Source organism: Macrobrachium nipponense, chromosome 18, assembly GCF_015104395.2.
Source record: "Macrobrachium nipponense isolate FS-2020 chromosome 18, ASM1510439v2, whole genome shotgun sequence".
Lineage (NCBI taxonomy): Eukaryota > Metazoa > Arthropoda > Malacostraca > Decapoda > Palaemonidae > Macrobrachium > Macrobrachium nipponense.
The window spans coordinates 21,396,936-21,410,499 of NC_087211.1; the positions used below are offsets into that span (position 1 = coordinate 21,396,936).

The 13,564-nt window shown below is 43.4% G+C and overlaps 1 pseudogene; it reads right to left on the bottom strand.

Annotated features, from left to right (window-relative positions):
* Window positions 1–13,564, bottom strand: part of LOC135196918 (succinate-semialdehyde dehydrogenase, mitochondrial-like) — a 176,376-nt pseudogene that overhangs the window by 22,593 nt on the left and 140,219 nt on the right.

Genomic DNA, 13,564 nt, shown 5'->3' on the forward strand with positions numbered 1-13,564 from the left:
CGTCAAGGTTCCAAGACACACAATCTTTTGAGCACTTAGAAGTTTCTAAAGACTAAATCAAGTTTGAAAGGTCACTATTATTAGACAGGTCACTGCCTCTGCCTTTGAATACAGATGCTAACGTCGCCCTGTAACCCCTAATCGTTGAGGGAGCCAAGCCTCTAGATACTTTTAGGAAAAGAAGAAAGTCTTGCAGACCCAGATAGACCGCTAGTAACTCCTTTATGTTGATGTGAAAGGAACTCTGCTTAATCGTCCATATTCCCGGCACTGTCATCTCTCCCAAGACTGCTCCTTGACCTATGTCGGATGATTAAAAAAAGAACTGTAAGGTTGGGTGGAGAGGAAGAAGAGAAATGCCTTCCGAGAGTCTCAGTTCTGAGAGCCACTATGCTAGATCCTCTTTGATCTCGTGATGTTGAACACCTTCGAGTCCAGCCGAGACTTCCTGCACCACGATGCCTTCAGGAAGAATTGAAGGGGTCGCATATATAACCTTCTGAGTCTTACAAAATTCTCTACTGACGTTAAGGTACCCAGATGACTGATCCACTGGAGAGCAGAACAAGATTGATGGTTCAGGAACTCCTTAACTACCTGAAGGCATGCCACATTGATACCCAGGAGATGTAGCCACTTCCCTAGAGGAGCCACTACTTGGGTAAACACCTAAGAAGCCGTTGAAAGACCAATACAGTGGTCTAAACTGTAATACTTTACCCATGAAAACAAATAAACAAATTTCCTTGATTCCAGATGAATTGGAATATGGAAATAAACATCTTAAATGTCCAAGTAGACCATCCATTCTTCTTGGCAAAGCGATGCTAGGACCGAGTGGGTAGTTTTTATATTGAACTTTGTTTTTGAGACAAACAAGTTCAGAGTGCTCACATCCAACATGGGTCTCCAGTCCCCCGATGCCTTGGGGACTACAAAAAGGTGGTTGTAAAACCCCAGAGACAACTTGTCGATTACTAACTCTACTGCCTCCTTCTGAAGGAGAGCTCCCACCTCTTTGGTTAGTGCTACAAACCTCTCTGAGCCTGGAGAAGTAAGCTGACAATGCGGCGATCGCGCATTGGAGAGAGGGGAAGGAGTTTAGAAAGGAATGGAGTAACCGAGGTGAAGAACTTGGACCACCTAAGGATCTGCCCCTCTGCGATTCCACTCCTCCCAAAACAGGTACATCCTGGCACCTACCAGAGTATGAAGGATAGTCATATTACTTAGGTGATGGCTTAGAAGGTTTTGTCGTGGATTTAGAAGGGGGGTGTAGGTTCGAGTGAGGTCTAATGGGAAAAGAACCCCCCCCCCCCCCCCCCCCCGGCCTGGATCTGCCTCCATGAAAAGGCTGCTGCAAAGGAGAGGAAGATTTTACAGGAGTCATAGAGGTGGCTTTCACTCGCTTAGTCGACTGGGCCAACAGATCATTTCTCAATTTTTTCTCCAAAGCAGAAAGAATAGCATTAACTGTCTCTTCCGGAAATAAATGTTGCTTATCTAACAGCGAGAAAAGCAAGGCAGACTTCTGGGAAGAAGTAACTACTTTCACGACGAAGGAGCACCAACGTTATCTCTTCTTAAGTCCCAAAGGGAAAGAGAGGGGTGATCTCATCAGAAGTGTCCCTGACAGATTTGTCCGCACACGAAAGATTCCCGAACCAATTTGACATCACATTTTCTGGAATAGAAGGGCAATCCTCAATCTTCGAACCAAGAGCTCCGACTATCTAGTCCAGAAAACTCATAATTTCCAGAACCTTAAAGAGGTTCTTGACCAAATGATCTAATTCGGAGGAAGAAAAGAACACCTTTGCGACCGAAAACACCGCTCTGCAATTAGTGTCGACAAGACCGGAGAAATTCCCCTGGGAGGAGACAGAAACTCCCATGGAAGGAGCTTCTCCAGTTACATAGAAACAGTATCTCTTGTTGATGAGCTTCGATGGTGGAAAAGCAAAAGAAGCCTTGCCTGACTCTCTCTTAGCTGATAACCAGTCTTTTACAATATGAAGAGACTACTTCGAAGCCTTTGACAAAACTAACTTGGGAAGCAAAGGGTCCACATGCGTCTTTCTCATATAAAAAAATCGAAGCAGGAGATCTAGGAGCTGCTGCAATAAAGTAATCGGGGTACGTATCCAAGAGATACAGTAGAAGACTCGAATATGCCGACATGGGAATAGAGTCTGCTTCCTGCTCTTCTTCCTCCGACAAAACTGGAGAAAGAGAAGGTTCTGCTGGCTTAACAGCCAACTGCTTGCCCTTCAAATAAGCCATCAACTCTTCCAACTGTTTCCGAGGGAATAGATTCGATTTATCCTGAGTCGAAACAGCAGAAGTCGCAAGTGTCAAAACTTTCGACACCAATGGATCGATACTCGTCAAAGCAGATGTTGCACAAGAAGTCTAAGGTGGGTTTGATGAATGTACAAGTGTCGAATGTTTTGAAGGCGTCAAAATACAACGACCACCTCGAGGGTCCAAAAAGACTGAAGTCGAAAATTGATCTTGAGGAGAAGTAGAAGTAACGACACTACAAGAAGTACATGGACCGAGATCCCCTTCCTTGGACTTCTTAACAAGAGGAGATGAGAAATCCCCTGCAGTCGCGCGTCTTTTCAATGGACGAGAAACTGATGAACTGCGCCACTTACGATGCCTCATGGGAAAAGAATCATTAGACTCTAATGATAGTGGAGCAATGAACAAAACACCTTTCCAACAGTGTTCTGTCGAAATCTGTTGGTGCACTACAGGATCGACGGAGGAAGCGACTGCTTGTGGGCGAGCCCCGCCAGTCTCCCTTGGACTTCCAGTATGTCTTCTCCTCAAGGTGGGGGAGCGGGAAAGGGACCTTAGTCTAGGAGAACTCGTGGGAAAGCAGCCACCCCCTCAGAAAGCAGCCACCCCCTCAGAAAGCACACTGCACTAAAACTTGGCACTTCTTTATTAGAATTAGCCTTTTCTAGAAAAGACTTAACTGTAAAACCTAACTACATAACCCTACTGGCAAGAATATTGGACTTTTTCTCGAACCTAGTTTCGAGGCTGGCAATGGTGTTGGGAGAAACTACACGGGAAGCTGGTAAAGGAGTTAAAGGAGCAGGAGAAGGAGGACTCAAGATTGGAGACATGGAAGAGAAGGAGAGACAGGACAAACTGGATCTGTGGAAGATGCAGACGAGGCTGTACTAACTTAACCAGAAGCCGGCAGAGAACGAATTGGTGACACCTGGTCTGTTGTACCTGTTCCTCCTTCAAGTGGCGGGAGATGACGTCACAAACCATCGCGGAAGTTTGTCTGCCATATAGGGAACCTGCAGCTGTATAATTGTTTGGTAAGACACTGCAATAAAAAACTTATATTAACTGTACCTTTCATTTTTATAATGCTATTTGTTACTAATATTTCAATCAGTGCTTGCTTTTCAAAATGTCAATAAAAATAATTCTTTATTCTTAGGGAAAAAAAAAAAAACTCATAGCCAGTCAATACAAATAATGCACTATTCTTTGAAAAAAAATTACCAGTAGCCACAGCACCTGAGTGAATACAAAATGATGTACAAATATCTTCCATATTTATATTTAATCCAACAAGTCTACATTGAAAGTCCGGTCTGGAGATGCTTGCTCAAGACTTGACTGAAGAACTGATCAAGGACATCACAACATTCACTCTTATTTAAAATAAACATAAGTGCCAATTCTTATAGTGTTTCAACCAAGCATTACTACAGCCTGCAATTATTTTTGCTGCGGGAAAAAGAGAGAAAATAAATTACACCAGGTTTAACAAGGGATAAGGAATTTTTAAAGATATATTTCTTTCAATATACAGTGCTTGCCCCGTATCCGCGGGGGATGGGAACCAGACCCCCACGAATAGTTAAAACCCCTATAAAAAATGCTTAAAACTGCCTGTTCTGCTAGTTAAAACTCAAGAAAAAAAACACAAAATGTTTATACCTGGTTTTTTTAGCAATTTTATCACAAAAAGTGCATTTTCTGATGAAATTGAAAGAAATCTCATATACAAAACCCCGAATAGGAGAATTTTCCGCAAATAATGGGAGTATATGTTCCAGAGAGAAATCTGCGAATACATTAGTCCGTGAATATTGGGGGTTCACTATAATCAAGTAGTCTTGTGAGTTACTATGCATCTGCTTACACAATAATGAAAAGGCACTAATGTATACAACTTGTATCTACAAGTGTTTCCATAAAGTAACCTTAAGTATTCATTACATGAAAAACTTATGGAAACACCTGTATAGTAAATTTTCTTACTACTGTATGATAATACGCTAAGAAAATTTCAATTTCTTCAGTACATATATGTACTGTATTTATAGAGAAAGAATTTTGCATATTCTTTTCCAGGAAGAGGCTGCAATTTAATCTATTTCATGATAGAATAAACTATATGCTGTGATGTTATGATAGAAATAGCGCCTCTTCCCACATAAAACTGGATTGCTGAAAGTCCTCTACTGTGTTTGGTAATGGTTGTTTACTTGCTCTGATATTCGTACAGAAATTTTTGCAATTCTGTTTTCATAAAGCCTGTTAAATGTCAGACTTAATAATGAAAATATGAATTACTAAAGCATTTCAAATTCAGCTGCGAATCAAGTGAATGGAAGTATCATTCTCGTAATTTTTTACCCTGAGACAACCATTATAAGCCTTTGTATAAGATTTTATTTTTGAAAAACAAAAAACAAAAATCTGTCCATACAGAGAAAATATCAGTGATGAAATTTATTAGGTCAACAAAATTTATCTTTTTTAGCATTTATGCACTCACCTGCCCAGTGTTTCGGAACTTTGATGCCATGATCCCCTGTACAGCAGCATCTAAATTGGCTGTGGGAAATACTATGAAAGGGGCGTCACCTCCTAGCTCAAGTGAAAGCTTCTTAACAGTTTGCCCACACTGGGAGTAAAGCCACTGTAGTATAGAAAATAGTTTGCATGAATTGTTTTATAAGCAATTAAATCTGCTGGATATAAATTCAAATACTGTATTACTCTATTCCAAAGAACTTTTGATACTTGAGAAAATACCCATCTCTTAAGAGATTTTGGAAAACACCTATGCTCAAAATATCCAGTACAATCTATGTAAGTATATTTAGCTAATAATTATTAGTGACTTGTCTTATATAACAATATGACATTTTTATAATAAAATTAGATTTTATATGTACTTACCAAGTAATTACATAGCTAAAGTTTCCAGTATCAGTAGCTGAAAAAAATGTGAAATTCACAGTAGTGATTCTTGTTTGTGTGTTGTAATTTGATTTAATGTATAGATTTTAGGCATAATGTCAACCACTGGGGCAACTAAGGCCATTCAGTGCTGAAACAGAAATTGACAGTGAAAAGGTTTGAAAGATGTAACTGGAGGAAAGCCTCACAGTTGCACTATGAATCAATTATTAGGAAATGGAGAAAGTAAGATGCAAGAAAGATAATATGAAAGGAGGTACAGTAAAAGGAAGAAAGTGCTTGCAGCTAGGGACTGAAGGAACGCTGCATAGAACCTTAAGTAATGGCTACATTGCACTGCATGAGGTGCATTGACAGCACTACCCATCTACAGTTTTGGTGTAGGTAACTAGTCGGCCCCACTTTTGGGAAAGAGAGGAAAAACTGAGCAGAGAAAACCAATTTGTTTTGCACATGTCCATGTGTGGGGAGGTGGGTGGGCTCCCATTCTGTAGTTACTTGGTGAGTACATATATAAAATCTAATTTTATTATAAAAATGTAATTTTTATATATGTAACTTACCAAGTAATTACATAGCTGATTCCCATGTTGATAGGAGCAGGATACATGACTATTCTATTCACAAACAATGTTAATAAGTGCAATGAATTGAGAAAGTATTTCTGCTTAGCACTACAAGAGTGCTTGTTTTCCTTACCTGTTAAGAGAACAGCAGAGTAGGATGATACTGTCGCTAGTATTGTACTCATCTTAAACAGTATGAGCGCTTATAGCCATGGATCGCCATACTACACGAGTGGGAGACTCATAGCAAAGGATACCTCTGAACACTAGTAAGGACTAAATAATTACCCCTGCCCAAGGCATAGTACCAACAATATAATAACCAGACAAAATAAAACTGTCACACCCATACCTTATCATTAAAATTACCACCACCCCAACCATAAAAACTAGTTGTTACCCAGACACATTGTATCCCCCAGACTCCCCTGGGACTCAAAGATAAAGGTCCCAAGGTACTGAAGGTACTGCAATCTCTAAATTTTGTCTCCACATCCGGGAGATAATCGTTGCAAATACTGATTCGCATCTCCAGGAAGTCACTTCCAGAATGGAGGCAAGAGATAGATTGTATTTGAAAGCTAATAAAGTAGCTACGGTCCTGACTTCATGAGCTCTTACTTTCAATAGCTAACAATCTTCTTCTCTCACTTGCAAGTGTCTCTCTCGAATGACATCCCTCAGGAAGAAGGACAAAGCATTTTTAGTAAGAGGATGTAATGGGTCCTTGACCCAAGTCCGGAGGTTACTAGAGGTCCTCTAACTACTTCAGTTCTGTCAAGATAAAACTTAAAACGCTCTTACAGTGCACAGAACCCTCTCCTTGTCTTCCGATCCTTGAATTTCTGTCACACTTTTAATCCTGAAGGATCGATACCATGGTTTAGCAGCATTGTCGTTCTTAGCAAGAAATCCTAAAAGTAAGTGAGCAGATTGTATCATTTCCAGAAAATTTGATCCTTCTGTCCGTGGCTTGTATTTCACTGACTTTTTTGGCTGTTACCAGAGCCACTAAGAAGAGGATTTTCCATGTCATGTCCCATTTCATTCAGATAATTTAAAACTTTCCATGTCTTAGGTCCCCAATCCATGCACTCGGTACAAGACAAACTAGCTGAACATACTTGACCCTGCAAGATGTACTTAGTGTGATAATCATACTTTGCTGATGTTAGTCTAGCATTGCAGCCTGTACTGAAATAGTGAATACTCGTCTAACTTGTGTCAGACATACTTCAATGATAAGTCAAAAAGCAAAGATTTGGTTATGAATAGTCACAATCAGGTTATAAAGTCGTTATCGGTCATCAATATTAAATATCTAAATTGCTGAAAGGCTACCGAAGCAAAAATACATCACCAATTTCAAGATAATCCCCCAAAGTCAATGAAGATTGCATTTCAAAAGCTGCTGCTGCTTACAAGCATTGTCATAGCAGGCAGAAACATATTGGTTTTCCCTGCTCAGTTGTTTCTCCCTTTCCCTAAAAGTGGGAGGGACTAGTTACCTACACCAAAACAAAAGAATCTCTACCACGAATTTCAGATATTTTTAGCTGCTGATACTAGAAACTTTTAGCTATGTAATTACTTGACGTTGGACAAGTTACATATAAAATGGTAATCTGCTGAGGGTATGAGTATTCAAGTTTTCTTCTGAAAAGATTTTTTTTGGAAAATAATGAAATTACAATAGTATATTTAGCTTTTTGATAGTGTAATCACTGTTTCATCCTCAAAAGGAGTTACCCTACCTGGTGTGCGCCAGCACCCAAAGGTGATCAGACTAATATTAAAGAAATATCTTTTAGCCTGGTCTTTTAGCCGGTATTATGCCATAATGATAAACACTATGACAAGTGATAGAGTATAATGGACTCAAAAGACAAGAAGGCATTTTTTCTCGTCTTCAGAGAAAGCTGTACATACCCAGTTTTCCTACGTCAAAACCTGTAGAAGTGACTACGTACTGCGCATGCACATCTGCCATCTTGTTTTATGTTCGGGCCGGCCAAAAGACCAAAAATCATTACTCTGTTGGTCAATGCAGGATATACCTTTACCCAAATCCCATGGTTTTTCGTAGGAAAACTGGGTACAGCTTTCGCTGTAGACAAGAAAAAATGCCTTCTTGTCTTTTGAGTCCATTATACTCTATCACTTGTGATAGTATTTATCATTATGGCATAACACCCGGCTAAAAGATATTTCTCTGATATTAGTCTGATCGCCTTGGGGCGCTGGCGCACACCAGGGAGGGTAACTCCTTTGAGGACTCAACAGTGACTACCAAAAATAGGTTTTTCCTACGTCAAAACCTGTTTTTTAAGGCTTACCTGTCCCAACTACTGTGGATCCTGTAAATTGAAAGAGCTTGAACTTTGGGGTGAATGACAGAGAATGCCTCCAATCTCTTGTACTCTATTTCGAGAACAAGGAATCACATTCACAACACCAGATGGGACACCAGCATCTTGGCATATCTGAGTACAACACCAGGTTGGGATGGAAAAAGATTAAAGCTATATGTATTTCTCTTTCAGTAAAAACTGCCTTCATAACAGATCAGTAAATAATTCTAATATACATTTACTTAAGCAATCAAGAAAATACTGTCAATGAAATATCACAGCAAATATAAAAAAACTATCCCATGGGAAATATGTAGTATGTATTCTCAGGCTACTAACAAAGAATAATTACAAATTTGTTGGGATAATACTCATATGTAGATTTATATGACTGTATGCTGTTCATTAATTATCAATATTTGACAAAAACTACCTTTGCAAGAGCGAGTGCTGTCAGGGGAGTGTCCTCAGCTGGTTTAAGGACGCAAGTGCAGCCTGCTGCTAATGCAGCGGCTACCTTACGTGCAATCATACCAAGGCGGGAAAATTCCACTGAAAAAAGAAAAGAAAGTCTGTTAGATTCAACTTAAGAGCTTTTTTATATGATGCAACTTTTAATTGAAAAATAAAGATAAATTAAATTTTGCTGTAACGTTAAGATTTAATTTTTATGACAAAAAATTAAAGCTAGTTGAAAAAAATGTTTTTCTGGGCTCAGTTCGTGTCGCTTCGTGAAATAATCCCTTAAGTTCATTATTTCTAGGTAAATAATACTAACATTACCAGAGAAAAAATAAAAAAATAAAAAAGGGGGATGTCAGAATAACTGACTCGCTCACCCTAAATAAAAAAGAGGGTGTCGGTATGTAGCTGGGGCGAGTGAGACCACTACCACGAACCTCTTGCCATTAAGAGTTCTCCTACATCGAAATCCCCCTCCAGAGAGAGTTGATACACGGCCGGCGCCGTCAACTACTACTACTCTACCTACGACACCGACCGCAGTGCTCCTGGTGGCCATCCTTTTTGTTAGCGAACTTCTGAACGCACATGCTACTCTTTGCTCTGTGTTTTTTGGGTGCTTTCTCTGGATTATCTTTACCATGGAACTGCAAGCTATCGCCACAGCTAAGTTAAGTACCCCGAAAGGTTATACACTCCCTTTTTGCCAGCCAGGAGCTATTTTTACCGTTTTTTAGGGCCGATAATAGTGTTCTGGTCTGGCGCATGGCTCGCCTTGCCGGCTCGCCTCATACCGTGGTATCTATTCCATGTGTATATGTACTTTTATATGAGTTTTTCTCACGTGGTACAGAAGTTCCCATTTATTCTATTGCTTTACATCGTACTATTCAGAAATCCTTTGCCTGTGTCTTAGATTAGTGTTTATGCATGCATGTCCCTTTGTCTAGGTGTTTAGGCGTGTGGTATTATGAATACACTTATATGTTATTTCTTTAGTCCAAGCCATCCTGGCCGTCGCCCTCCTTTCCACGTTGGGCATAGGCCAGCTCTTGAGTGGTTAGGCGCTTGTTTTTTCTTTGGGGAAACTAGCCTACTTCTCCTGGACGTCCCTCTTTCTCTCCCACTGTGGATTTCCTTCTCTTTCTTTACGATGTATTTATTGTGGGTTGCATGTGAGGGTGATCAGTTTTGGCCTAGACTAGTTTTGTTGCATTATCGCCTTGTGGTCCACTTGCGCTCGCGGGGTCAGCTCGACGTAGCTATGTTTTGTTGCATTATCGCATCGTGGTCCACCTGCGCTACGCGTCGAGCCACTGATCGCCCTAGTCCCTGTCCCCCCTTCCCTTCCTCCACGCGGAGGTAGGGTTAGCCTCTCTCGCTCACGGTCGCCCTTGGCGATCATCCGGGCTCCCCTCCCCTCTCTTCCTCCCTATCAGGGAGGATACTGGGAGTTATGGACTTATGGGGGGTCCTGTTGGACCGGTCTCGTTTTCTTTGAGCTTCGGGAGGTTCCGGTGTGTTCGGGTGGGGTTGGTTCCACCCCACCAGCTCGCATCGTTCTTCTCCGGCGTTCTGCCTGCTCTCCGGTTCCCCTCTCCCCCCTCCCTTCTATACCTTTAGATGTATAGCTGTCTCCGCCAGCTATTCAGGGGGAGGGGAATTTGGTATAGACCTTATATGCTTCCCTGTTGGTGACGTTGTCTTTCCGTTTTTTTTGGCTGGACGCCCGCTTACCATCCGGCATTCCGTGGGGTTGGCGGAAGAGTCATACGGCGGAGCTAAGCTCCTATTTCAATTTTGTCTGTTTTATTTAGTCTTAATTTATGGATAATCTTCTCATGTTCTCCGGTGTGTCGTACCCTCCTGAAACTTCGGTGTACTATAGGTGTATAAGTAGGTATCTGGCTTGATGGAAATCTTCGCTGCGGCGTGTACCGGAGTTTTTCAACCAGTTTACCGGGTCCACGGACTCCCTCACACGGATTACAGGAGAGGATTATGCACAAAAATTTTATTCTACTCCGGCACGCAGCGGAGCATCATATGAGTAGTCCTGTGATACTTATGTATCTGTTCACTTACAGGCTACCAACTGTCAGTAGGCTGGCTGTAACGCTGTCCTCCAGGACCCCTGTGGACACGAGGTCTGCAGGTCCCACGCTCCCTGCGCCGTACGCCACAAGGATCTCATCGTGTGGCACCACGAAGCCTGCTCCATCTGCTACGAGCTGGTGGAACAGTTTTTGGACGGAGTAAGTATATACCAGTGTAGGTATAGTCTTTTCTGGATATATACTATTAGAAAAATCTTGGCCAATACTGCTATAGTTTCAATTATCAGTCTTATATGTTAATGATACATCTCCGCACCCTGAAAGCCTGGGTAGGTGGCTTCGGCAAAAACGCGCCGAAAGGACAGCCTTACATTCTGGACAAGGGCATGGCTGTCCGGATCTTCCCAGGCGGCAAGTCGACCGGCTACGTCGTCCCCACTGCGGCAGCTCTGACTATCGCTGCCATTCAACTCCAGGTGGAGCAGGCCCTGATGGACGGCGGAGCTCCGGACATCTCCGCAGACGTCGCTACGTTGGATATAATGTTGAAACCTATGACGGTAGGAGGTGATTTGTTAGTTGAGGTAGTTTGTTGGGCGCTCAAGGGCTTCCCGTTGGGCGCTTCTGGATCTTCTTCCCCTTTGGCTTCATCTTCTTCTTTCCAAGGCTTTACGGAATCAGATATTCCGGCCAAGACTTCTGTTGCCTCAGTTGTTCCCAAGGTGAAGGGACAATGAGAGCAGAAGACCCTAGAGAGGTCGTCTTCCAAGAAGACGTCGGCCTCTTCTTTCTCGTAAGTCTCCGGCTCTCCATCCCAGAGCAGAGAAGCGAAGACCTCTTCATCTTCGCACTCTAAAGGGTCGAGAGGTAAATCCTCTAAAGAGAAGGTCCGTGCTCCACCCGCCGAACCAGCACCTTCCTTTCTACCGGAGCTCGTCCGGAGACCCCATGCTGAGACCAGTACCTCTGGTCTATTCGATCATGTATCCTTTACAGCAGGGGTCATGCAACAGGTGGGGAACATGGTGGGCACGATGATGAACACTAGGTTCGACGAGATGCTCGCCACATCTCCACCTCGTTTGCTCAGTCCCGGATAGTCGATCCAGAACATCTCGGATCGGTCTGACGGACCAGGAGAACCGGCTGGCTGGTCTCATCAGAAACCCTCCGGCAGTGCTTCCTCTAGCAGGCACCGGAATGCCTCCAATGCCTGACCATAACTCCCTTCCCCCTTTCCCACCAGAGCAATCCTTGGAGGGTAGCAGCCTTTGCACCCTTCAAGGATGGAATGATTTCCATCCCGGACTGCGGAACTCGTCGTATCGAAGACTTCGAGTTCCATCCCGCCGGCCTGCAACCACCTTTCTTTGGTTACGCTAGGTTGACGGAAGCAGCTCTCAATAGGGAAGATAAGATCCCTAAAGAGACTGTTATCTACAGTCGGGAGCAGGCTCAGAGGAATGGGTGAGATGCCCTGGAAGATTGAGATTGTACTAATACCAAGCTCCAGGCATTCAAGAGCCCCTTCACAATCTTTGTGACGGAGGATGAGGCACCACTCCCCTTCACAACAAAGATTGCTGAGGTGACCATTCAGGCTGCAATGAAAGAGGAACCTCTCCCTCAGCTGAGGGAGTCGAATCCAACATCCCCACTCTTCCCAGCCTATGGGGACCTCTGGGCGGACCTTCCGGCAACCTTCACTGTTGGGAAACTCAAGCCAGACTGTGCCATCGATCAGTTTGGCGAGAGACTCCCAAGGTTGCCGGGATACCTAATCCAAGCCGAATTCGAAGCAAGGACTAGGTTCGAGGACGCTTAACGCCTTGGTGATGACAAAGGTTGCCGCCATAACTTATGGTACGGAGCCTCTGTTCAAGCTCTTGGCAAAAGCTCAACACAGACCGTACAGTCCGGATCGTGACGAGTTTGTAGTAGCAAGACGGAACTGCAGGAAACATGTCCTGCAGGAAGCTACGATTCGGCATGAGCCGAATAAGTTGCTGTCGTCCACAATCTAGGGAGCTGACCTCTTCCCAGAAGCTGCCGTGAACGAAGTACAGCACGAGGCGACCAGGCTCAACCAGAGCCTTAGGATTCGCTGGGGTCTTTCACCCAAAAGGAAGCAGGAAAGCACTCCTTCTAGCTCCAAGAAGTTAAAGAAACCTAGGAAGTTCCCGTCCTTCCAGTCACAGCAACAGCAACAATTTGTACAGGCAGTCCCGGTTTCACAACCTGTGCAACTGTCGAATTCAAAAGGTCAAAGCCAGCCCATCCTCCTGTTGACTCCCCAAAGCCAGCCCTCAACCTCCTACGCTGTTTCCCTGGCTTTCAATCCTGTATTTGAAAGCCAGGCATTCCAAACCACCAATAGGTTTGCAAGGGGAAGCAGAGCTAGAGGTGCATTTCGCCAGAGGGGTGGCAGAAGGGCAACCAACAGAGGCAGACACTTCCGTGGAGGACGTGGAGCACGTCCTGCACAGCAACAGTGAGAACCCTCAGGTAGGAGGGAGGCTGTTTCTCTTCCGTCACAGGTGGGAATTCAGCAGTTGGGCACAGAGTATCGTGTCCAAAGGGCTGGGATGGAAGTTGGATCAAAGGTCCTCCTCCATCCAAAACATTCCTTCAACCACCAACAGAGGAATTGACAGAGTAGGCGCAAGAGCTCCTTCAGAAAGAGTAGTGTCAAGGGTCAAACATTTAAAGTTTCAAGGACGCTTGTTCAGCGTGCCAAAGAAAGGCTCAACAAAACGAAGAATAATCTTAGACTTGTCCCGTCTAAACTTATTCATTCGTTGCGACAAGTTCAAAATGCTGACTATCTCGCAGGTGCGGACCTTACTTCCCCGTGGGGCCGTCACCATCTCTATCGATCTTA